This window comes from Hypanus sabinus, chromosome 10 (assembly GCF_030144855.1).
Source record: "Hypanus sabinus isolate sHypSab1 chromosome 10, sHypSab1.hap1, whole genome shotgun sequence".
NCBI classification, from domain to species: domain Eukaryota; kingdom Metazoa; phylum Chordata; class Chondrichthyes; order Myliobatiformes; family Dasyatidae; genus Hypanus; species Hypanus sabinus.
Window position 1 is genome coordinate 68,232,167 of NC_082715.1, and position 25,045 is coordinate 68,257,211.

At 40.5% G+C, this 25,045-nt stretch overlaps 1 protein-coding gene across 1 annotated transcript in view; it reads left to right on the forward strand.

The window, feature by feature from the left end:
• dlgap2a (discs, large (Drosophila) homolog-associated protein 2a) overlaps positions 1–25,045 on the forward strand; it is a 517,146-nt gene that overhangs the window by 80,916 nt on the left and 411,185 nt on the right. The window lies entirely within an intron of this gene.

A 25,045-nucleotide genomic window follows, 5' to 3' on the forward strand; every position in this document is an offset into this window, starting at 1 on the left:
CATCAGGAGGAAACGTGTTCAAGAAGGAGCTGTGCTACATGACAGCGATCTGCGAAAGAAGACACTGAACAATCAAAAGACCCAAACACTAAACACAGCCACCACTTCCTCTTGCCCACACTGCACCAGAATATGTGGATCTTGGATCAGCCTCTACAGCCACCCGAGGACCCACCAACAGACAAGCCCTTAGGAGAACATCGTACTCAACCTGAGTGGTTATACTACAGATACACTCTGTGTATATATATCAATAAAAGCTTGCCCACACATCCCCTTTGAAATTTCTCCCTTTTATCTTAAACGCATGTCATATCATTTTAGACATTTTGATTGTGGGTAAAAGATAAACCATTTGGCTATTCTATCCTGGTAAGCCTCTTCTGCACCCTCTCCATAAAATCCACATCCTTCCTATAATGGTGTGAACAGAACTGAATGTAATACTCCGGATGTAGCTTACCTGAGTTTTATAAAGATAAAGATTTCCTGATTTCTGAACTTTAGCCCTCGATTAATGAAGGCAAGTAAGCCATAAACCTTCTTTATCACCCTTTTGATGTATAGCCACTTGCAAGGAGCTATGGATGTTAACACTTAAAGAACCTGCTATTAAATTTACATTTGATGACCACCCCCCCCAAAAAAGTCCTATACTTGCTTGATTAAACTCCATCTACCATTTCTCCAATCATATGTGCAACAGCTCAATATTTCACTGTATGCTTTGGCAACCTTCAATGCTCTCATAACATCAACAATTTTTGTATCCTCGGCAACTTTACTTATCCACCCTTTTATGTTTTAATCCAGGTTAATTATATCACAAACAGCAGCGGTCCCAATGTTGATCCCTGTGGAACACCACGAGTCTCATACAAGGATGTTGCCAGGACATGGGCCTGAGTTTCAGAGAGAGGTTGAGCAGGCTTGGACTTTATACCTTGGAGCACAGGAATCTGAGGGGTGACATTATAGAGGAGTATAAAATTATGAGAGATAAATATAGGGTGAATGCACGCAGTCTTTTTTCCAGTGTTGGGGAATCAAGAACAATAGAGCATCGGTTGAAAGTGAAAGGGAGAAGATTTAAATGGGACCTGATGGGCAACTTCTTCATGTGGAGGGTTATGCATATGTATAAAATGGCCTTCCAGAGAAAGAAGGTGAGGCAGGTACATTTAAAATGCAGATTGGAGGGGTTTCGAAGGATATTGCCCAAATGCAGGCAGCTAAGGCTAGCTGAGCAGCCATCATGGTCAGCATAGATGAGTGGGCTAAAGGGCCTTATACATGCTATAGTACTGTGTAATCCTTTGAGTCTATTTCACTATTTACTAAGATTAAACTGGTTCAATTGAATCATCTTTCCACTATGCTTGGTCCCAGTCTGGTGAACCTTTGTTGATATGGCAAGTATCTGATACATTATCTAGACTAAAACTGCACTCAGTAATCAAAATGCTGTGTCACCAAAACAGTAGTGAGACATATTCACTCCTGAGCTCAAATCCTCTTGGACCAAATTACACATTTGCCTTCCAACTCACTTGGTGAACACGGATGTTGCTGTTCCAGTCCCGGAAGCATATATAAAGCCCTGATAATAGTTAATAATTTCTATCTGGCTAAAGCACAATTCTTTGTTTAATTATGAATATGCTAAACTTGTGTGAATACAATGATCCTTAATGACTCTACCTTCTAGAAATACCAAGGGCATTAATTGCCAGCAAATCTATGTATTTGATACAGAGTTCAGTATATATTATTACGTGAAATTATCTTGTTGATTAATGGCTTTTTGCAAGTTCTAACTCTCCTTATAACCAATCGAGTACTTCTGAAGTAACTGCCAAAATACATAGAGTAACATCCCACAAAAAGCCAAGAGAAAAATGACCAGATAATTTGTCTTAATGATGTCATTTAGAGATAATTGTTAAACAGAGCATTGGAGAATTCTGCTGTTTTTTCAAATCATCCAGCTGAAAGAGCAGATTGGGTCATAGATTATTGTCTGAGACCCATCCTGAGTCAAAAATGCAATTTCCCCTACTGAGCCATTAGTTATAATTGCTTAATGAGTGCCCGCTATTCAGTGATATCACAGAAGAGGATTATTACATCAGAGAACAGCACAGGGACAGACCTTTCAGCCTCTGATGTTTGCATCGATCATGATGCCAAATTAAACTACATTTCTACTGCCTGCCCATTATCCCTATCACTGCATAGACCATAAGACAAATGAGCAGAAGTCGGCCATTCGGCCCATCGAGTCTGCTCTGCCATTTCATTATGAGCTGATCCAATCTCCCCTTTAGTCCCACTCCCCAGCCTTCTCACCATAACCTTTGATGCCCTGACTACTCAGATACCTATCAATCTCTGTCTTAAATACACCCAATGACTTGGCCTCCACTGCTGCCCGTGGCAACAAATTCCATAGATTCACCACCCTCTTGGCTAAAAAAATTTTTTTGCATCTCTGTTCTGAACGGGCACCCTGCAATCCTCAAGTCATGTCTTCTCGTACTAGGCTCCCCCACCATGGGAACCAACTTTGCCACATCCACTCTGTACATTCTTTTCAACATTCGAAATGTTTCTATGAGGTTCCCCCTCATTCTTCTAAACTCCAAGGAGTACAGTCCAAGAGCGGTCAAACGTTCCTCATATGTTAACCCTCTCGTTCCCGGAATCATTCTAGTGAATCTTCTCTGAACCCTCTCTATGCATTCCCTGCATATTCATGTGTCTATTTAATAGTTTTTTAAATGCCATCACCATATCTGCCTCCAGCAACAAGGCAGCTCATTCCAGGCACTGACACTCCCTGAGGGACAAATAGCTTTGTCTCACACATCTTTAAACGTTCCCCTCTCAACATAAATGCATGCCCACTAATATTTGACATTTCAAACCTGGAAAAAACATTCTGACTGTCTTTTGTTGCGTCTCATAAGTTATAAGCTTCTATCCAATATCCCATCATCCTCCAGCACTCCCGACAAAACAATCCAAATTTGTCTGTTCTCTCCTTGATGTTCATATCCTCTAATCTATGCAGTATCCTGGCGAACCTCTTCTGCACCCTCTCCAAAGCCTCCACATCCTTACTGTAATGGTGCTGTCACGTCAAGGACATGTTCCTGTGTTTTTTCTTTCTGTGCTCCCTGCTCTATAGGTGCAGATCAAGCATGAAGTTAATGGTGGAGTTCAACTGAGTCGTTGAGGGTGGTGTGGAAGGGATTTGGGTTGACTCAGTTTCAGAAATCATTGAAGGATCTTCAGACCACTTGGTGTGGAGGAATTGGATGTTCATCATGGAACTGAGTAGGTTGGGTCTGGGGACCTGAAGTTCTCAAGTGATGGAATGCATCGGAAGTGCCACAGATTTAAGGAGGAGATTGGGCAAAGGCAGAAAGAATAAAGTCAATGCAGAAAAGCTTTGCTTTGAGGACTAAAGATGATTATAGCAATAGGTCATGCCTGTGACCTAGGAAAGGAAGAAGGAGCATGGATGGTGTATGATTGGAGGACAGACACACAGAAGGCTATGGAGGGAAATTCCTGAGATTGTTAGATTGATGAATGCCTGGAAGATCATGTCCTGATATTTCATGATGGGTTTGAGGTCTAGTGAGAGGTGAAAATGGGGTGTCATTTTGAGAGGTTTATTGCCAAATGTAACAGGCTCACCTAATCAGCACGTGTAAGTTCTGAAAGAGGTAGCTGAAGAGATTGTGGAGGCATTAGTAATAATATTTCAAGAATCATTGATTCTGGAATGGTTCCAGAGGAATGGAAAGGGAGGCAGAAGAAAGGAACCGATAGGCAAGTTAACGTGACTTCAGAGGTTGGGAAGATGTTGGAGTCCATTATTGAGGATGAGGCTGGAAGGACATGATAAAGTAAGCCAAAGTCACCATGGTTTCCTTAAGGGGAGATTTTGCCGGACAAATGTGTTGGGAATCTTTGAGGAAATAACAAGCAGGATAGAAAAGGAGAATCAGTGGATTTTGCTTATTTGATTTCGGAAGGCCTTTGACTAGGTGCTCAATGCACCATTGCTTAACAAAATAAGAGCCCAAGATATTACAAGAGAGATACTAGCATGGACAGAAAATTAGCGTACTGGCAGGAGGCAAAGAATGGGAATAAATGGGGCATTTTCTGTTTTGGCTGCCGGTGACTATTTGTTTTCTGCAGGGGTTAGTTTTGAGGCTGCTCCCTTTTACATTGTGGATCAATGATTTGGATGCCTTATTGATGGTGTTGTGGTCAAGTTTGTGGACAATACAAAAATAGGTGGAGGTGCAGGTAGTATTAAAGAATCATGGAGTCTGCAGAAAGACTTGTAGACAGATTGCGAGAATGGGTAAAGCAGTGGCAGATGCAATGTAGTGTAGGGAAGTGTATAGTCATGCACTTTTGTAGAAGGAATAATGGTGTAGAATATTTTCTAAATGGAAAGGAAATTCCAAAATCAGATTTGCAAAAGGAGGCAGGAGTCTTTGTTAAGATTCCCTGAAGATTAACTTGCAGGTTGATTTGGTGGTAATAAAGGCAAATGCAATGTTAGCTTTCATTTCTGGAATACTAGAATATAAGAGCAAGGATGTAATGCCAAGGCTTTATAAGGCATTGGACAGACCAGACTGGAGTATTGTGAGCAGTTTGGGCACCTTATTTAAGAAAAGATGTGTTGGCATTGGACAGGTCCAGAGCAATTTCATGTTAATGTTTCTGGGAATAAAAGCAGAGGTTGATGGTCTCTTGAATAGCCAGGGAGTCAAAGGTAACGGGAAGAAGGCAGGAGAATGTGATTAGGAAGGATAATAAGTTAGCATGATGGAATGGTGGAGCAGACTCAATGGGCTGGATGGCTTGATTCAGCTCCTTTGTCTTATGGTTTTATAGTCTAAGTGCAGTCAAAAGCAGAAATTTGTAGGTTTCGAGATGGATGATGGAAGGGGTACTGTTGTTCAAGTGAATAAATGCAGTGTGATCAATATCAGAGATGAGTAGATTTCTAAATGGAGCTCGAGAGTGAAGCCTGAGTGAACCAGAATTCTTTAATTGAGGGAGAAGGTCCACATATTGGTGTGAAAGAAATGGAACAAGTGAATTTGGTGGTAAAGAGAACCACACGTTAAAGTCAGAATCCATTGATTTGGGATGTGGTGTTGTAGCAGCTCGGAGCTGAGGCTTGAGGACCACTGGAACAGAAGCTAAGCAAGGTGAGAAGATGAAAAAGAAATCATGAAAAACTGATGTTCAGTTTTACTGAGAAGAGTGAGAAGAGGTAATAAAACCATAATTTTAAGGAGGCTTCAAGTGCAGAGAAATCTGGAAGTATATGTTGAAATGGGTAGGCAGGTTGAGGAAGTGGTTAAAAAAGAGCATTGACTGCACTAGCAGGGTTGGTAGTAGAGACAATGAGAACTTTCCAAAACAAAAGGGGACCTGGAAAGGAAACCAAGACAGAAGAGAGAGTCGAGGAAAAGGATAAGCTGGATTGTTCTTAAATGAGGCCATTAGGGGTCAGTGAGTTAAATGGCCTATATCTGTACTGTGACTGTTCTTCAAGGCTTATGGTCTTATTGCTTGATGTAAATATGCCACGAAGTTGCTTGACTTTGTGATCATTTATAATCAACTCAAGGCATAACCTTTATTTTGTTCTAAATGTCTTTTGTGAGACATTTTTAGCTCATGCTTACACAGAAACTGCAGAGGTACACACACAGTCTTCCTTCACCAGAAAATGACTGTTTTGGGAGATAAAATTTAATGTACTAGTGTGTGAACCAACACTGACCATGCAATGAGAATAATAAATTAAGACAGTGCTTCACTATTCTTTGTTGAATAAATAAATTTTGATGAAATTTTTCCTTCCTTGATTTATTTTGTTAATTCATGTTGTAGTGTTGTTCCACAGATGTAACGTAACTTCAGTACCTTAAACAAGTATCACAGAGTCATAGGGGCATACAGCACAGAAACGGGACTTTTGGCCCATCTCACCCACACCTACCAAGGTTCCCATCTAACGTAATCCAGTTTGCATGAGTTTGACCCATATTGCTCTAAGTCTTTCATAACCACATAACTGCCAATGCTTTTAAAATGTTGTTAATATACCTGTCCTCTGGCAGCTCGTTCCATATATGGACTGGCCTCTCCATGAAAAATTGCCCATCCTTATTGATTCTCTTCCCTCTCACCTTAAACATGTGCCCTCTCATTTTTGATTCCTCAGCTCGAAGAAAATGACAGCATGTGTTCTCCCTATCCGTGTCCCTCATCATTGGACCATAAGACATAGGAGCAGAATTAGTCCATTCTGACTATCAAACCTGCTCCACCATTCAACCATGGCTGATTCATCATCCCTCTCAACCCCATTCTTCTTCTGCCTTCCCCTGTGACCTTTGACACTCTCACTAATCAACTTCTTGTGTTGGTGTCTAACTGGTTTGACCAGGACAAGATATTGGTGATATCTACATCTATTTGTCCACATGGACTTTGACAAGGATCTATATAGGAGGTTGGTCAAGAACGTTCAGATGCTGAAACTGTATTCAACATTGTCTTCATGGAGAAGCTAGAGACTGATAATAGACAGTTGCCTCTCTTACTGGAGGCCTGTGACCTGTGGTGCGATACAGGAATTGGTGTTGGGTCCATTGTTGTTTGTCATCTTTATCAACAATCTGGATGATAATGTGCACAGGTGCACCACAAGAATGTGTGAGTCCCTGCTCTACTCACTTTATACTTATGACTGTGAAGCTAAGCACAGCTGCCATATTTAGGTTTGCTGACAACACCACCGTTATTGGCCAAAACAAAGGTGGTGACGAATCAGCATATAGGAAGGTGATTGAAAATCTGGTTGAGTTGTACCCACAAGAACAACCTCTCGCTCAATGTCAGCAAGACCATGGTGCTGATTATTAACTGGAGGAAGATGAAACTGGAAGTCCATGAACCAGTCCTAATTGGGGAATCAGAGTTGAAGCAAATCAGTAACTTTAAATTTGTCATGTTATCATATCAATGCATCTGTCCTGGGCTCATCACGTACTGTAAGTACAATTACGAAGAAACCATGGCAGTGCATCTGCTTCCTCTGAAGCTTGTGAAGTTTTGGCATGACATCTAAAAATTTGATGAATTTCTATATATTTGTGATAGAGACTATATTGACTCATTGCATCAATATGGAAACATGAATGCCCTTGAATAGAAACTCCAATAAAAAGTATTGGACATGGTCCACCCTATTACGGGTAATACCCTCCCCACCACTGAGCACATCTACAGGGAGTGCTGTCACTGAGAAGCATCATCCATCATGAAGCATCCCAACCACCTATGCTGATCACCAAGTTCAGGAACGGTTATTACCCCTCAAGCATCATCCCATCACTGAACTCTTCCCTCAATATCTGGATGCATTTCAAAGACTCTTCATCTCATGTTCTTGATATTTAATGCTTATTTATTTGTTATTATTACTTCTATTTTATTTTATATTTGCACAGTTTGTTGCCTTTTGCACGTTGGTTGTTTGCTTGTTCTACTGAGTGTGATCTTTCATTTATTTTAATTGTGTTTCTTTGTTTTTACTGTGTATGCCCAGAAGAAAATAAATCCCAGGGTTGTATACAGTGACGTACAGTGCTTATGAAAACATCCAACTCCCCCCCCCCCCTACCCCGACCCCTGGAAGTTTTCATGTTTTATTGTTTTACAACATTGAATCGCAATGGATTTAATTTGGCTTTTTGGACATTGATCAACAGAAAAAGACTCTTTCATGTCAAAGTGAAAATACACCTCTACAAAGTTATCTAAATTAATTACAAATATAAAAAACAAATTAATTAATTGCATAAGTATTCACTCCTTTTAATATGACACACCAAATCAGCACTGGTGCAGCCAGTTGGTTTTAGAAGTCAAATAATTAGTTCAATTGAGATCAGCTGTGTGCAGTCGAGGTATTTCAATTAATTTTAGTAAAAATGCACCTGTCGTTAGAAGGTTCATCTGCTGGTAAGTCAGTATCCTGGCAAAAGCTACACCATGAAGACAATAGAACACTGTGAGCAACTCAGTGAAAGGGTTATTGAAGAGCACAAGTCAGGAGATGGGTACAAGAAAATTTCCAAGTCACTGAATATCCCTTGGAGTACAGTTAAGTCAATCATCAAGAAATGAAAAGAATATGGCACAGCAGCAAATCTACCTGGAGCAGGCTGAGTGATTATGCAAGTAGGGGACTAGTGAGGGAGGCCACCAAGAGACCTATGACAACTCTGTAGAAGCTACAAGCTTTGGTGGTTGAAATGGGAGAGACCGAGCATATAACAACTGTTGCCCAGGTACTTCACAAGTTGCAGCTTTATGGGAAAATGGCAAAGAGAAAACCACTGTTGGGAAAAAAAAATAGAAATTTCAACTAGAGGTTGCTAGAAGGCATGCAGGAGACTCAGATTTCAGTTGGAAGAAGGTTCTGTGGTCTGATAAAACCAAAATTGAGCTTTTTGGCCATTAAACTAAATGCTCCTGTATGTTTGGCAAAAACCAAACACAGTACATCATCAAGAACATACCATCCCAACTGTGAAGCATGGTGGTGGCTGCATCACTGCAGCAGACCCCGGAAGGTCTGTGAAGGTAGAAGGTAAAATGAATGCTATGAAATACAGGGAAATCCTGGAGGAAAACCCGATTCAGTCTGCGAGAGAACTGCAACTTGGAAGATTTGTTTTCCAGTAAGACAATAACCCCAAGCATAAAGCCAAAACTACACAGGAATAGCTTAAAAACAACAAAGTTAGTCCTGGTGTGGCCAAGTCAGAGACTAGACCTCAATCCAATTGAGAAATTGTGGCTGGACTTGAAAAAGGCTGTTCACTCACGATCCCCATGCAGTATGACAGAGCTTAAGCAGTTTTGTAAAGAAGAATGGGGAAAAATGGCAGTGTCCAGATGCGCAAAGCTGATTGAGACCTATCCACACAGACTAACAGCTGTAATTGCCGCCAAAGGTGCATCTACTAAATACTGACTTGAAGGAGGTGAGTAATTATGGAATCAATTATTTTGTGTCTAATAAATTTAGACCAATTTGTAGAAATTTGTCTTCAGTTTGACACAAAATGTCTTCTCTGTTGCTCAGTGTCAAAAAAGCTAAATTAAATCCTTTGTGATTCAATGTTGTAAAACAATAAAACATGAAAACTTCCAGGCGTGGTGGTGAATACTTCCTATAGGCACAGTATATGTACTTTGTTAATAAACTTAATTTAAATTGGATTAGCCGATTTGCAGATGACACTAAGACTGGGTGCGTATTGGACAGTGAGGAAGGCTATCAAAGTTTTCAGTGGTATCTGGACCAACTGGAAAAATTGCCTGAAAAAAAGATGGAATTTAATTCAGTTTAATTTGTGGTGTGTAATTTGAAATCAAGTCACAATTCTTTGAGATCAAGTCACAGGTGGATAGGCTTGCCAAGAAAGCTTTTGACACATTGGCCTTTATAAACCAAAGTACTGAGTATCAGAGTTGGAATGTTATGTTGAACTTGTATGAGGCATTGCTGCAGGTAAATTTGGAGTATTATGTGCAGTTTTGGTCATCTACCTACAGGAAAGATACCAATAATCTTGAAAGAGTGAAGAGATGTTGCCAGGACTTGAGGACCTGAGTTATAGGGAAAGGCTGAATTAATTAGTACTTTTTTTCCTGCAGCATAGGAGAATTAGAAGAGATTTGATAGAGGCATACCAAATTATAGACATGGTAAATGCAAGCAGGTTTTTTCCACTGAGGTTCAATGAGACCACACTCAGCGGGTGGTGAGAATGTGGAATGAGCTGGCAATGGAATGGTGGATGCAGGTTTGATTAAGAGAAATTTGGATATGTACAATACATGGATGCAAGGGGCATGGGGGGTGGGGCTATGTTCTGGGTGCAGCTCAATGGGATCATGCAGAATAGTAGCTCAGCACAGACTAGATGGGCTGAAAGGCCTGTTTCTGTGCTGTAGTACTCTGACTCTACGATGGAAGTTTATGAATAAACTATGCACATGGCTACAGACCAGATCACTTGATGTTGCTGATGGGGAAACCTCCTAAGGCCATAATTCAGGAGAAAATTGTCAGTTAAAGAACATGCATTATTAAATGACTGCCAAGATGGATATTTTAAAGGTAAATTTTATATATTAAAAAGCTTGTTTGAGTATTTCATTGAAGGGATTGAAGACGCTGCATTCAATGTTAAGTTTATGATGTTGTAATTACAATTCATGCTGAAAAACTTACTGGCGAATTGGAACCAATGGGATTAAAGAAACAGCATCAGCATGGATGCAGAATTGGCTAAGAGACAGAAAGCAAAGAGTGAAGATCAGAGCAAATTATGCAGTGATGTTTCCCAGCGGGTTGGTATTAATATTACTGCTCCTTTGAAATATTGTAATGACTTGAACTTGGGGACTGAAGCCAAATTTCAAAGGACACTTAGGCACAAACATTAAGCTGCAGTTAGCAGTGAGATTAGTAAGAGAGTCATACAAATCGTTGCGATGGCCAGACAAATGGATATGAAATTTATCACAGAAAGACGTGAAATACTGTATTTTGAAAAGTAGAATAAGTCGATATAATATAAACTCAAAGCTTCAGTATTAAAGGACTTTCAGGAACAGCAAGCGCTGAAGTTCACATAAACATATAATTACAAGTGAGAGGGCAATTTGACAATTATTTTTTAAAAAGCCAGAGGTATTTTAGCCACATACATTGAGATATAATATAAAAAATGGAATGATATTATACGAAGCCTCTACAAACCGCTGATTAGACCTCAGTTGAAATGCTTACCGCAGAACAGCCTGATTTTGTTAAATCTGCTTCCTCTGAAGCTACATTGTAAAGGGCAGCATTCATATTGCCAATGATCCATGAACTACTGTGACTTCAAATATAGCTTGGTGTATGCCTGCACTACTTGTCCACTGAAGTCAGTGTTTTGGACTCTCTTAGCTTTGGAGTCTCGGCCTTATTTCACAGTTTGCTGTAAACTGTTATTGCAGGGAGGTCACCTAAAATCCAAGTTTGAGAGAGAGAACTTGTGACAAACAGCTGAAAAAAAAAAGGGGGACGTGAAGGGAAAATGTTTTCTGTTCATGTTATTTTGATCTGAACTGAAGGGTAGGGAATGGAGCATCCAAAGAGAAGCTTTCACAAAGGAATGGGCTAATTGGTCTGAAGTGCTGTATGGCTCTATGATCCTAAATACGTAGAAGAGAGAATACCCCTAGTATCTTAGGGACAAGTTGGGGTTAATAAAGATTAGCTAGCAGAAAGTGGCTGCATAAGTCAACAGGGAAGTGAAGAAGTCAAGGGCATTCGTGCCTTTATTAATCAAGACAATGAATTAAAGAGTCAGGAAGTTATGTTACAGCATTTTTAAAACTCTGATTAGGCTGCATCTGGAGTATCGGATACAGTTCTGGTTGACACTTTATGGGAAGGATCTTAGGCTTTGGAGAGGGTGCAGAAGAGGTTCATCAGGATGCTGTTTGGATTAGAGGACATGTGCTGTAAGAAGCTGGGCAAACTTTGGTTGTGTTTTTTTTCTGGAAGAGCAGAGGCTGAAGGGGCGCCCTGATGTAACTTTATAAACTTGAATGAAAGACACATGTTTTTCACAGGTTCAGAGCATCTAATGGCCAGTGGGCATGCATTTTAGGTAGGAAGGGGTAAAATCAAAAGAGATTTGTGAGGAAGGTCTTTTGCACAATTGTGCTGCCCCTGGAGGTGGTGGTGGGAACAGATACAATTATGATATTTCAGAGGGTCCTAGATAGAGACAAGAATGTCCAGGGAATGTAGGAATATGGATCATGTCCAGGCAGAAGGGAATTCAGCATTGTGTTCGGCACAGCCATTGAGGTTCAAAAGTCCTGTTATCTGAGCTGTTCAGTGTTATATTGGATTGGTCTTCAAAATGGCCAAATCATATCTTTCTGTCCTGTATTGACCACTGATATTTATGTCCCATGTTTCTAAGTTGCTCTGTTTATTTGACCTTTTACTTTTTCAAGTGTCCACTTCAATCTTGCCTAATCCATAAGTTTGCAGTTTAACTAATTCCATCATATCTGTCTTCAGCAGGGAAAATGATCCACATACAGCACTGATACAATTGAACATCCAAGTTAATACAGGGCCACAATATGCTGGAGTATTAAGAGTCCAAAAGTATTTAGAGGTATTTAGCAATGAAGCATTGAACTATATTATTTATGATGCAATTCCTAGCAAAATTACATTCATACTGCAAGATCACCAAACAGCTTATCAAGGATTTATTTTTGATCTTATTCAATATTTCTGGTGTTAAGAGCTCTAATTGACACTAACTCCTTTCTGCCTGTATCTGATCCATATCCCTCCATTCCCTGCACATTATATGTCTATCTAACATCTTCTTGCACACCACCAATTATCTGTGATAGCGTATTCCAGGGACCCTCACTATCTGTGTAAAATACACTTGCTGTACAGATCTTCTTTGATCTTCTGCCTCTCACCTTAAATGCATGTCCCCTTGTATATTGTGTTTCTGTAGTATCTATATCCTTCACAGTCTTTATGCTGCATTGAGGTCTCCATTCAGCCTCCTTTGCTCAAGGAAAATAAATCCAGCGTGTCTAATTTCCCCTCTCGACTACAGTTCTACAATCTGTCCAACATCCTGGTGAGCCTTCTCTCAAGCACAATGACAGCCTTCCTATCCAAATGTGGCCCAACCAGCATTTTATAATGTTTCAACATAACATCCCAACTCCTATTATCTGTGCCAGACCCGTGAAAGCAACGCCTTATCTACCCATGCCACCACTTTCAGGGAAGGATAGAATTGGATCCATAGGTCTCTCTACTGATCAACTTTAAAATCAGAATTAGGTTTATTATCACCTGTTTATGATATGGAATTCGTTGCTTTGTGACAGCAGAACAGTGTAAAGACATAAAATTAATATAAATTAGAAAATAAATATGCAGTGCAAAAATGTAAGGATTAATGAGGTAGTGTTTATGCACCATTCAGAATTCTGATGGTGGAGGGGAATAAGATGTTTCTGTTCTCAGAATTGCCACCATATTTTCCTTTATCTCATGATGAATATCCCTTCACCACCACTGCACACCCTACCAATGAGTATGTTTGCACGCTTTGAAGTGTTCCATAGAATTATACGGTAATACAGCTGGGAACAGGGCCTTCAGGCCAACTGGTCCACCACAACTAAGGTGCCTATTCAAGTTAGTCCCGTTGTCCAGTATTTGACCCATATCTATTATTCACCTAAAAGCTCACCTTGCAGCTTCCTATGCTCCAAGGGAAAAAGACCTAGCATTTTTTTTTCCGATTTAGAGAATGTAGAATGTCAATCTTCCAGAATACATTTTATTATTTATTTATTTGTAATAATATGCACATTATGTGTACTGTGTTGTGCTCCTTAGATCAGAGGAACATTGTTTCATTTGGCTATATACATGTACATTGGTTGAAACTTGATCTTGCACAGGACAGACTATTTAACCCATGATGCTGCACTCTTGATGTCAATTTATACTAAATGTCCTTCTCCTGTGAGTTCAAGTTCAGTTTAATTGTCATTCAACTGTACATGAATCTAGATTAATAAAACAGCATTACTCCGGGGCCAAGGTGCAAAACACAGTACCAACAGTCATTCACAGCACAAGACACATAGCACATATAAGATAACATTTAAAATATAGTCACACAAAAAAATAGTCCAAGGCACTGAGTCCATATTTACTGTGGGGGGAAAAAAAATCTGCTATCAAACACAATATTGCTTGTCTTCTGCTGAGTGAATACTGGGGACAGCATCAGCTGCACCGATTCTGGTGGAACGCATTGACTCCAACTCCTCTTTCCTGGGCATCTGTGAATAGGTGACACTGTGCCTGAGGCCATGCAACTTCCCTGCCATCCACCAATAAATCAGTGAATTGGACTTGCAGCATTCCACGTTAGCAATGTCCAGCAGGATCTTATGATCATAAGAAAAGCAACTAAGATGATAAGTCGCTGTTAGACTGCAAAGCTCCTTTACACACTGACTCTTCCAATGCCCCTCTGATGCGTGCAACAGCATGAACCACACGAAATCCTGCTTCTTCAGTTTCTCCACCAATGAGCAACTCGCTGATGGGGTAGACCTATAGTACTTTAAGTTCTTAATGTCTTATCTTGTAGTTGTAAAAGGTATAGAAAAGTACCTTATTCACATCCCTCCATTTCCTTCACATTGATGTCTTTAAACCTCTTAAGCTCCACCAATCTGCCTGATCTACTACTGCCTGTTGGTAAACTATTCTAGTCACTTACCACTCTCCTTGCCCACTTCACAGTCTCCACATCTTTCCTATAATGGGGTGACCAGAACTACACACAATACTCCAAGTGTGGTGTGACTAAAGTTTTGAACAACTGCAGCATGAATTCCTTCCTCGTATACTCAACACTCCTACCAAAGAAGGAAAGCATACTATGAGCTTTATTTACCACTTAATCCACTTGCGTTCCTACTCGCAGTCAGCTACAGACCTGGAACTCAAGATCCCTCTGTACCTCAATGCTGTTAATCAGTCTACCATTATCTGTATGCTTTTTCCTATCATTTGATCTCCCAAAAGTCTAACACCCTGTATTTCTCCAGATTAAGCTCTATCTGTCAGTTTTCTGCCCATATCTGTCACTGATCTACATCCTGCTATATTCTTTGATAATCCTTTACACTGTCCACAACTCCACCAATCTTGGTGTCATCTTGCTAATCCATCCATCTGTATTTTCAACCAGATCACTGATAGATGTGATATAAATCACAAACAACGGAGGTCCTAGCAGTAATCCATATAACCGTAGAACCATAGAACATTACAGCACAGAAACAGGCCTTTTGGCCCTTCTTGGCTGTGCCGAACCATTTTTCTGCCTAGTCCCACTGACCTGCAACTGGACCATATCCCTCCATACACCTCTCATCCATGTACCTGTCCAAGTTTTTCTTAAATGTTAAAAGTGAGCCCACATTTACCATTTCATCTGACAGCTCATTCCACACTCACACCACTCTCTGTGTGAAGACCCCCTAATGTTCCCTTTAAACTTTTCCCCCTTCACCCTTAACCCATGTCCTCTGGTTTTTTCCTCCCCTGGCCTCAGTGGAAAAAGCCTGCTTGCATTCACTCTATCTATACCCATCATAATTTTATGCACCTCTATCAAATCACCCCTCATTTCCCTACACTCCAGGGAATAAAGTCCTAACCTATTCAACCTTTCTCTGTAACTCAGTTTCTCAAGTCCCAGCAACATCCTTGTAAATGTTCTCTGCACTCTTTCAACCTTATTAATATCCTTCCTGTAATTTGGAGACCAAAACTGCACACAATACTCCAAATTTGGCCTCACCAATGCTTTATACAACCTCACCATAACATTCCAACTCTTATACTCAATACTTTGATTTATAAATGCCAATGTACCAAAAGCTCTCTTTACTGCCCTGTCTACCTGTGACACCACTTTTAGGGAATTATGTATCTGTATTGCCAGATTCCTCTGTTCTACTGCATTCCTCAGTGCCCTACCATTTACCTTGTATATTCTACCTTGGTTTTTCCTTCTGAATTGCAATACCTCACACTTGTCTGTATAAAACTCCATCTGCCATTTTTCAGCCCATTTTTCCAGCTGGTCCAAATCCCTCTGCAAGCTTTGAAAACTTTCCTCACTGTCCACTACACCTCCAATCTTTACATCATCAGCAAATTTGCTGATCCAATTTACCATATTATCATCCAGATCATTGATATAGATGACCCAGCACTGATCCCTGTGGCACCCCTAGTCACGGGCCTCCACTCAGAGAAGCAATCCTCCACTACCACTCTCTGGCTTCTCCCATTGAGCCAATGTCTAATCCAAGTTACTACCTCACCATGTATACCTAGCAACTGAATCTTCCTAACTAACCTCCCATGCGGGACCTTCTCAAAGGTCTTACTGAAGTCCATGTAGACAACCTTCATCCACTTTCCTTGTAACCTCCTCAAAAACCTCTAATAGATTTGTTAAACATGACCTACCATGCACAAAGCCGTGTTGACTCTCCCTAATAAGTCTCTGTCTATCTAAATACTTGTAAATTCTATCTCTTAGTACTCCTTCCAATAATTTACCTATTTCCAACGTTAAACTTACTGCCCTATAATTTCCCAGATTACTTTTAGAGCCTTTTTTAAACAACAGAACTTCATGAGCTACCTTCCAATCCTCCGGCATCTCATCCGTAGATACTGACATTTTCAATATATCTGCCAGGCCCCTGCAATTTCAACACTAGTCTCCTTCAAGGTCCGAGGGAATACCCTGTCAGGTCCTGGGGATTTATCTACTCTGATTTTCCTCAAGATAGCAAGCACCTCCTCCTCTTCAATCTGTATATGTTCCATCACCTCACTACTTGTTTGCCTTATTTCCATTGACTCCATGCCAGTTTCCTTAGTAAATATCAATGCAAAAAAAAAACATTTAAGATCTTCCTCATTTCTTTTGGTTCCATATATAGCCAACCACTCTGATCTTCAAGAGGACCAATTTTATCCCTTACTATCGTTTTGCTCTTAATATGCCTGTAGAAGCTCTTTGGATTATCCTTCACCTTGACTGCCAAAGCTACCTCTTGTTTTATTTTAGTCCCCCTGATCTCTTTCTTAAGTTTTTTTTACACTTTTTATACTCCTCAAGTACCTTATTTGCTCCCTGTTTCATATACATGTCATACATCTCTTTCTTCTTCTTTATCAGAGTTCCAGTATCTCTGGAGAACCAAGGTTCCTTATTCTTATTCACTTTGCCTTTAATCCTGACCAGAACGTACAAACTCTGCACTCTTAAAATTTCTCCTTTGAAGGCCTCCCACTTACTAACAACATCCTTGCCAGAGAACAACCTTTTTTAGATCCTTCCTCATTTCCTCAGATGTGGCCTTTTTCCAGTTTAGAACATCAACCCAAGGACCAGATCTATCTTTATCCATCATCAAGTTGAAACTAATGGTGTTATGATCACTGGACCCAAAGTATTCCCATACGTACAGTTCCGTCACCTGTCCTAACTCGTTTCCTAATAGGAGATCTAATGTGGCATCCTCTCTAGTCGAGACCTCTATATATTGATTTAGAAAACTTTCCTGAACACATTTTACAAACTCTAACCCATCTAGATCTTTAACAGTATGGGAGTCCCAATCAGTATGCGGAAATTTTAAATCCTTGTGGAATACCTCTGGTCACGATCCTCTAGCCAGAATAACGCTGTCCACCCTTTCTCTCCGTCTTCTGTGGACAAGCCAGTTCTGAATGCAGACATACAATTCAACCTGGACCCATGCCACATTATCTTCTGAATCACCTTACCTTGAGAGACCTTATCAAACACCTTACTGAAGTCCACTTAGATAACATCCACTGCCTTGCCCTCATCAAGCTCCTTTATTGCCTCTTCAGAAAACTCCATCAAGTTAGTGGACTTGCACAAAGTCATGCTGACTGTACTTAAGTAGGCACTGCTTTTCCAAATACGCATAAATCCTATCCCTTAGTATCTTCTTGCAATAGGTTTCCTACCACTGCCATGAGGCTCTCTAACCTGTAATTGCCTGAGTTATGTTGTGAACAAAGATGTTTAAAAAGATCGTTCCTGTAGCAGGGTGATCAAAAGTGAACACGATACTCCATTTGTGGCCTGAGTAACATTGTGTGAGACCTGTCAACATCTATGCTCCGTGCCCTGACTGATGAATGCTGATGTGCCAAGTGCCCCTTTCCCCTCACAGTCCACTTTCTGATTTCATACACTGTCATTCACTATGAAAGTCTTACCTGAGTCTGACTTTCCAAAATGCAACAACTTATCTGAGTTAAACTCCATTTGCCACTCCTCAGCCTACTCGATCAGCTGATCAAGCTTTCCCTGTAATTTTTGACAACTTTCTTCATTGTCAACAGTACCACTTATTTTATTGTTGTATGAAAACTATGGAGGCAAAGGTATTTGGTTTCTTGGTGAATGTGATTAGTGGTGGCAGTTCTTTGAATCCTTCAGAAGACCAAAGTGGTTATCCATGAACTCGAAGGTCCTGTGATGTTCACAGGATGAAGGTTTGCTTTCCCTTGGACATGCCTGCAATGATTTGCTGCCTGGGTCTGTTAGCATCTCAGTTAAAATTTTGTCTTCATAACTGTTCAGCTAACTGAAAGGGGATTTCTTCAATGTCATACCTCATTTTCTTCAATGTGCCTTTGTTTAAGAATGGCTGCGATGACAAATCTGGGAACAGTAGATGAGTAAGGCTAACAACTGTGATAAGTAAGTTACTGGAGGGGATTCTGAAAGATAAGGTACTCAAGCACTTGGAAAGATGGACTGATTAGAAATAGTTCATGGGAAACCATGAACTTGATTGAATTATTTGAGGAGTAACAAAGAGCGTAGGAAGATATATACAGACTACAGGGACCAGTAAGGCTTTTGATTGCATTCAACAATTGAGGGAGGCTGTATGAAAGTTAAATCACATGGGATCCAGGGAGTGCTAGCCAATTGGATATACAGTTAAATTGATGATTAGAAGCAGAAGGTAGTGGTGGAAGGTTGCTACTTTTTCTGAACTGGATGCTTGTGATTAGGAAAGTATGTCATTGGTTGGTGCAAGGCTCATTGCTATAATCAATGATTTGGATGAGATGATTTAGTTAGCAAGTCAGCAGATGGCACTAGAAAGGTGGTGGTGTAGACAGCAAAGTTAGTTATCAGGAATGACAGAGATCTTGATCAGCTGGGTAAGTGGGCCAAGGAGTGGCAAATGAAGTTTCATTCAGATAAGTGCAAACTGCTGCATTTTAGGAAAACAAAGCAGTCAGACTTTTACAGTGAACTGCAGTGCTTAAGGGAATTTTGTACAACAGAGGGACCAAAGAGTATATATTGTTCCCTGAAAGTGGCAGATGCGCTATAGAAAGCATCCGATACAGATGCATGATACCTTGATCTGGCATTTGCTTTGCCCAAGACCGCAGGAGATTGTAGAGGGCAGTGAACATGTCCATCATGTTCCCAGTCCATCACACAAAATGGCCTCCCTTTTTGCAGACTCTGCCTAAGCTTCCTCCTGCCTCAGGAAGGCAACTGACATGATCAAGGACTCTTCTCATCCCAGTTATTCCTCATTCTCCCTATTTCATCAGACAGAAGATTCAAAAGCTTAAATAGCACACCGCCAGTCTCTAGGATGGCATTTATTTCATTTTTACCAGACTCTTGAATGGACCTTTCATACACTAAAGGTGAACTCTAGATCTCTCAGTCCACTTTGTCTTGGCCTGTGCATGTTATTTGTTTGCCTGCATTGCACCTTCTCTATCATAAACCACCACCATTAACTCTGAGTGTGGGTTAGCTCTGAGGACTGCGAGCTTATAGCCGTAACAGAAACATGGCAGAGAAAAGGGCAGGACTGGCAGGTTGATATTCCAGGACACAGATTTTACATGTGTGATGGTATATGTAGGTGAGGAAGGGGTGTAACCTTTATGATAACAGTATTACTTGGATAACATTCTTGGGGAATGAGGTCATATGGGTAGAATTTAAAAGATAGCAGGGGAGGGTTACTCACGTGTATTATAGGTTTGCCCCCCCCCCCCAGATAGACAATAACAAACTGAGGACTATGTGTTTAAAGAAATTACTCATAGTTTAAGAATAGCAGGGCTGTATTAGTGGGAAACTTTAGCTTCCCAGTATTGACTACCGTGAGTGTCCAGAAAAGTTTCCTAAGAGGGATGTATTCAGGATCTTGCACACAGTGGCCACTTTATTAGGTACACCTGTACACCTGCACTTTCATGCAAATACCTAATAAGTCAACTATTTGCCAGCAACCTATTGCATTAAACATGCAGATATGGTCAAGTGGTTCAGTTGTTGTTCAGACCAAACATCGGAGTGAGGAAACATAGTCTAAATGACTTTGACTGTGGAATAATTATTGATGCTAGATGGGATGGTTTGAGTATCTCTGAAGCTGGGATTTTCATGCATAATGCTCTCTGTAGTGTACAGAGAAGGGTGGGAGAAACAGAAAAAAACATCCAGCAAGGAGCATTTTTTTTGAGTGAAAGTGCCTTGTTTATAAGAGAGGTCAGAGGAGAATGACCAGACGAGTTCAAGTTGTCAGGAAGGCAACAGTAACTCAGATTTACACAGTTGCTCAAGTTCACTTACAACAATGGTGTGCAAAAGAGCTTCTGTGAACTCACAGCACAGCAGACCTTGAAGTGGATGACTGTAGCAGCAAGAGACAGTGGCCACTTCATTAGGTACGGGAGGTATCAAATAAAGTGGCCACTGAGTGTATTTAAACCTTATAGAAATCTTATTGATCATATAAAATGTTTAAAATTATGAGGTATAGATAAATTCATGCTAGCAGTCCTTGTCCCATGATAGGGGAGTATCATGGCATAACGCGGCATATATTTAGGGTGGGAGGGTAAAAGATTTCAAATGGACTTGAGAGGAATCTTTTTCATACAGAGGATGGTGGATAATGTATATCGAACTACCTGTCAGAGGAAGTGAATGAGGCAGATACAATAGTATCATTTAAGAATCACTTGAATAGGAACTAGAGAGGCAGCGATTGGAGGTGTATAAACCAAATGCAGAAAGTTGGGTTAAGATGGTCGGTCACCAGGGTTGGCATGCACTGGTTGGTCGGAATGCCCATATGTGTGTTGTATTGCTCTATGGTCCTATTCTACATTCACTTTTCCTTTTGTCCTGTCTTCATGAGCTTGCATAGGGAATGAAAGGTCTGGGTGGTCCGCAAAACAAAGGGTCTCCACTGCATCTCAGTACATATGGTAACAATAAACCAACTTTCTAAACTCTCAAAGCTGACACAGAATACAGGAATGTAAAATGTTAACAGACCAAATCAGATGAACAGCTGGTGGCTGTTATATATGTGTCCTCTGTGACTATTTAGCAGAAAAACAGTGCCGAGCTGAAATATTTATGGCCAAATAACTACAATAATACACTGTTCCTTTTGGCTCCATCCACAGCCTCACGTTCTTATTCATTCTCCACGTTATTAAAACCTGTTGACATTATACTCCAAGCTACACTGTAAAATTCCTCGGACAATCTTCTGTTCAACATTATTTCTTGAACATGTTCATTTTTAGTTAATATTTCAATTTTATGATCTTTGACCTGTTTACAGGTAACATTTTCCTTTATGGCTATAATTCCCAATGCCCCTTCAATTGTTCCCAGCTAGATTCTCATCCGCTTGTTGATGCTCTATCAATGTTACCATGTTCGCACAATGATCATTTGGTAGGGCTCTTGCTTGTTAACAGCATGTTGAATGTGTGTGTCTGTCTTTGTGCCTGTGGCCAGCAAGATACTTTAGTCTATAAGACCTACGAGCAGTATTAGGCCATTCAGCCAATCAAGCCTGCTGATTCTATCATGGCTGATTTATTAACTCACTCAATCCCATTCTCCTGTCTTCTGCACATAACCTTTGCCCTAATTAATCAAAAACCTGTCAACCATCACTTTAAATGTACCTAATGACTTTGCTTCAACAGCCATTTGTGGCAATGAATTCCACCACCATCTGGCTAAAGAAATTCTTCCTCATCTCTCTTCTAAACGGATGTCCTCGTATTCTAAGACTGAGCCATATGATCTGACACTTACCCCATTATAGGAAATATCCTCTCCTTATCCACTCTGTCTGGGCCTTACAAAATTTGATAGGTTTCAATGGGATTTCCCCCTCATTCTTCTCAACTCCAAAGCCATCAAACACACCTGATGTGTTAACCATTTCATTCCCAGGGTCATTTCTGTAAACCTCTGCTGGACCCTCTTTGATGCCAGTACGTCCTTTTTAGATATAGATACGTGGCCTAAAACTGTTCACAATTCTCCAAGTGACTTTTAAGTCTCAGTATTTAAAAAAAACAGTTCCCCTTTTCCTGCTGCCTTCTGCTTTCCTTATAATTTATCTTCCTCCAGCTGAATGTAAAGAACATGCCATTTCCCAACTAAAACATTTATATCAGTTAAATCTTTTCTGAGACGTGCATCAGAAGATGCCTCTGCCTGAACCCATCAGATGTAGGTGTTGGTTCTCATAGTGTCCACTCCCAAACAAGGAGGAGGTACTTCCAGCTAACAAAGCAGATTAGACACAGTTACTTTATTTTTCAATGGAGCACATCCAGTTTTGAGGAGAAACTCTGATGGAGGTTTCCAGGCACAAGTACAACTTTTTTTTAAAACAAACAAGAAAGCCATAGCAATGAGTTGCAGAATAACAAGTTGCCAATAAAGAAAACTCTGGGAAGAGATCTTTCTTGGGCCAAGGCTGAGGACCAGACTCTGTCTTCATCTCCGTCATATCAGGTTTAATATCACTGGCATATGTCACAAAGTTTGTTGCTTTGCTGCAGCAGTACATTGCAATACATAATAAAAACTATAAATTACAAGAAGTACATAAAAATTAAATAAGCAGTGTAAAAAGAGACGGAAAACACTGAGTGTGCCCATGGGTTCATTGTTTATTCAGAAATCCTATGATGGTGTTCCTGAAACACTGAGTGTGTGGCTTCAGGCTCCTGTACCTCCTTTTGAGTGGCAGCACCCTCTGACTTACTCTGACTGGGCCAAGTGAAACCACTTCTATTAGATCACTGGACCATAAAACTTAGGAGCAGAATTAGATCATTCAGCCCATTGAGTCTGCTCTGCTATTCCATCATGGCTGAATTGTTTTCCCTCTCAACCCCATTCTCCTGCCTTCTCCCCAAAACCTTTGATGCCCTGACTAATAAAGAACCTGTCGACTTCCACCTTAAATATACTCAATGACTTCGCCTCCACAGCTGCATGTAGCCATGAATTCCATAGAGTTACCACCCTCAGGTTAAAGAAATTTGTTATCATCTCTGTTCTAAAGAGGGGTGCTCTTTTATTCTCAGGCTGTGCTCTCTGGTGCGAGACTCCCCAGCTATTGGAAACATTCTCTCCACACAGAAATCTAGGCCTTTCAATATTCAACATGTTTCAATGAAATCCTCCTCTCCCCCACCCCCTTCCCCCCCCCCATTCTTTCTGCATTGTATTGTAATCAGAATCGTTTATTATCACTACATTGTATGGAGTAAAATATATTGTCTTGCAGCAGCAGAACAGCGCATGAGTTTATGAGTGAGTGGATCAGCTGGGCTTGTTTTTCCCAGAGGGAAGGAGATTGAGGGGTTACCTGGTAAGATTATGAGAGACATAAGAAAGGTAGAAGGTCAAATTATTTTTCCTATGATATTAGTAACAACAGAGTTAGGGGTTTAAGGTGAGAAGAATGAGTTTGAAAGAGGATCTGAGGGGTAAGATTTTTTCACACAGAGTGGAGCTGATATCTGGAACTCATTGCCAGAGGAGATAGTGGAATCAAATATGGTTGGGACATTTAAGAGACATTTAAACTGAGAAGGTGGAGAAGGATATGTTTCCAATGCAGACAGGTGAAATGGGTATGGTCGGGCATAAAGGATGGCATGAATGTGGGTGCCTTAATAACCTCTTCTGTGTGCAGTGAATTACTCAGGAACATGAGGAATGCGAGAACTTGTATACTTTAACCATCTCACTTTCTTCAAGTGTACTGGTCCTGTCCATTTACATTAATCATAAATGGCAAAAGTTTCATAAATTGGAGCAGATTGCAAATATCTACATGTTTCCATCTTGGAGTCAGAGAGTCATGCTTCTAAGTGGAACACCACAGTATAGTAAAGCGCCGGACAGGTTACCTTGCTCACAATGTTGTGCCGATCTTGATAGCTTATACTAAATATTCTCCTGCTGTGTGTCATCCATATCCCTCTGTTCCCTTCCTACCGGTGTGTCTGCATAAAAGCCTCTTAAACTCCACCATTAGTACTACTGTTAACTTATTGCAGGCTCCTACCACTCCATGTTAATTAAAAAAAAACAACTTGCCCCTCATGTTACCTTTAAATTTCCCTCCTCTAACCTTAAAAGCATGGACTCCGGTGTCTGACATTTCTATCCTGTGAAAAAGATTCTGACTGTTTACCCTATCTTTGTCCCTCCCCTCAGCCTCTGATACACCAGAGAAGACAGCCAAGCTTTATCCAGCCTCTCCTTGTAATCCAGGCAACATCCCAGTAAATCTCCTCCACGGCTTCCATATCCTTCCCATCATGGGGGCATGCAAAAACTCCAAATCCAGTCTGACTAAAGTTTTATACATTGTAGCATGATGTCGGGTAACTTAAATTTGGTCCACAAATTAAACTAGGCTTTCGTTCGCACCAGGTACGCTACTGGGACTTGACTGCTTGAAAGGCATTAAGGAAGCTTGGCCACTCTTCCAAAGCCCATCAGTGTTGGTATTGCTAAATATTGGAGCAAAGTCATCTCAAATGTCCAAACATTAGGGATGTCTCTATGCAATGTTTAACAGAGCCAGATCTATAACTGTGTCAGCTGTACATTTCTGAAGAGGGTGCCTTCTTTCCTTTAAGCATTGCAATAAAGTTTGCAAGAGTTAAAATTAAGATGTGGGTGTCTTAATAAAAGCTAGGATGTGAATTCATGTTGGCAATATACGTGGCTAATAGGAGCCAGAGCACATCCCAGAAATGTATAAATGTAATGAAATCATCCATTTGGGTTCAGCAATAAATGGGAAAGGAACAGATCACACAAACTGCAGATAAACTGCAGTTAAATGGAGTTGTAACACTCTGTGTGCTTTGTGGATGAATAATAAATGAAGT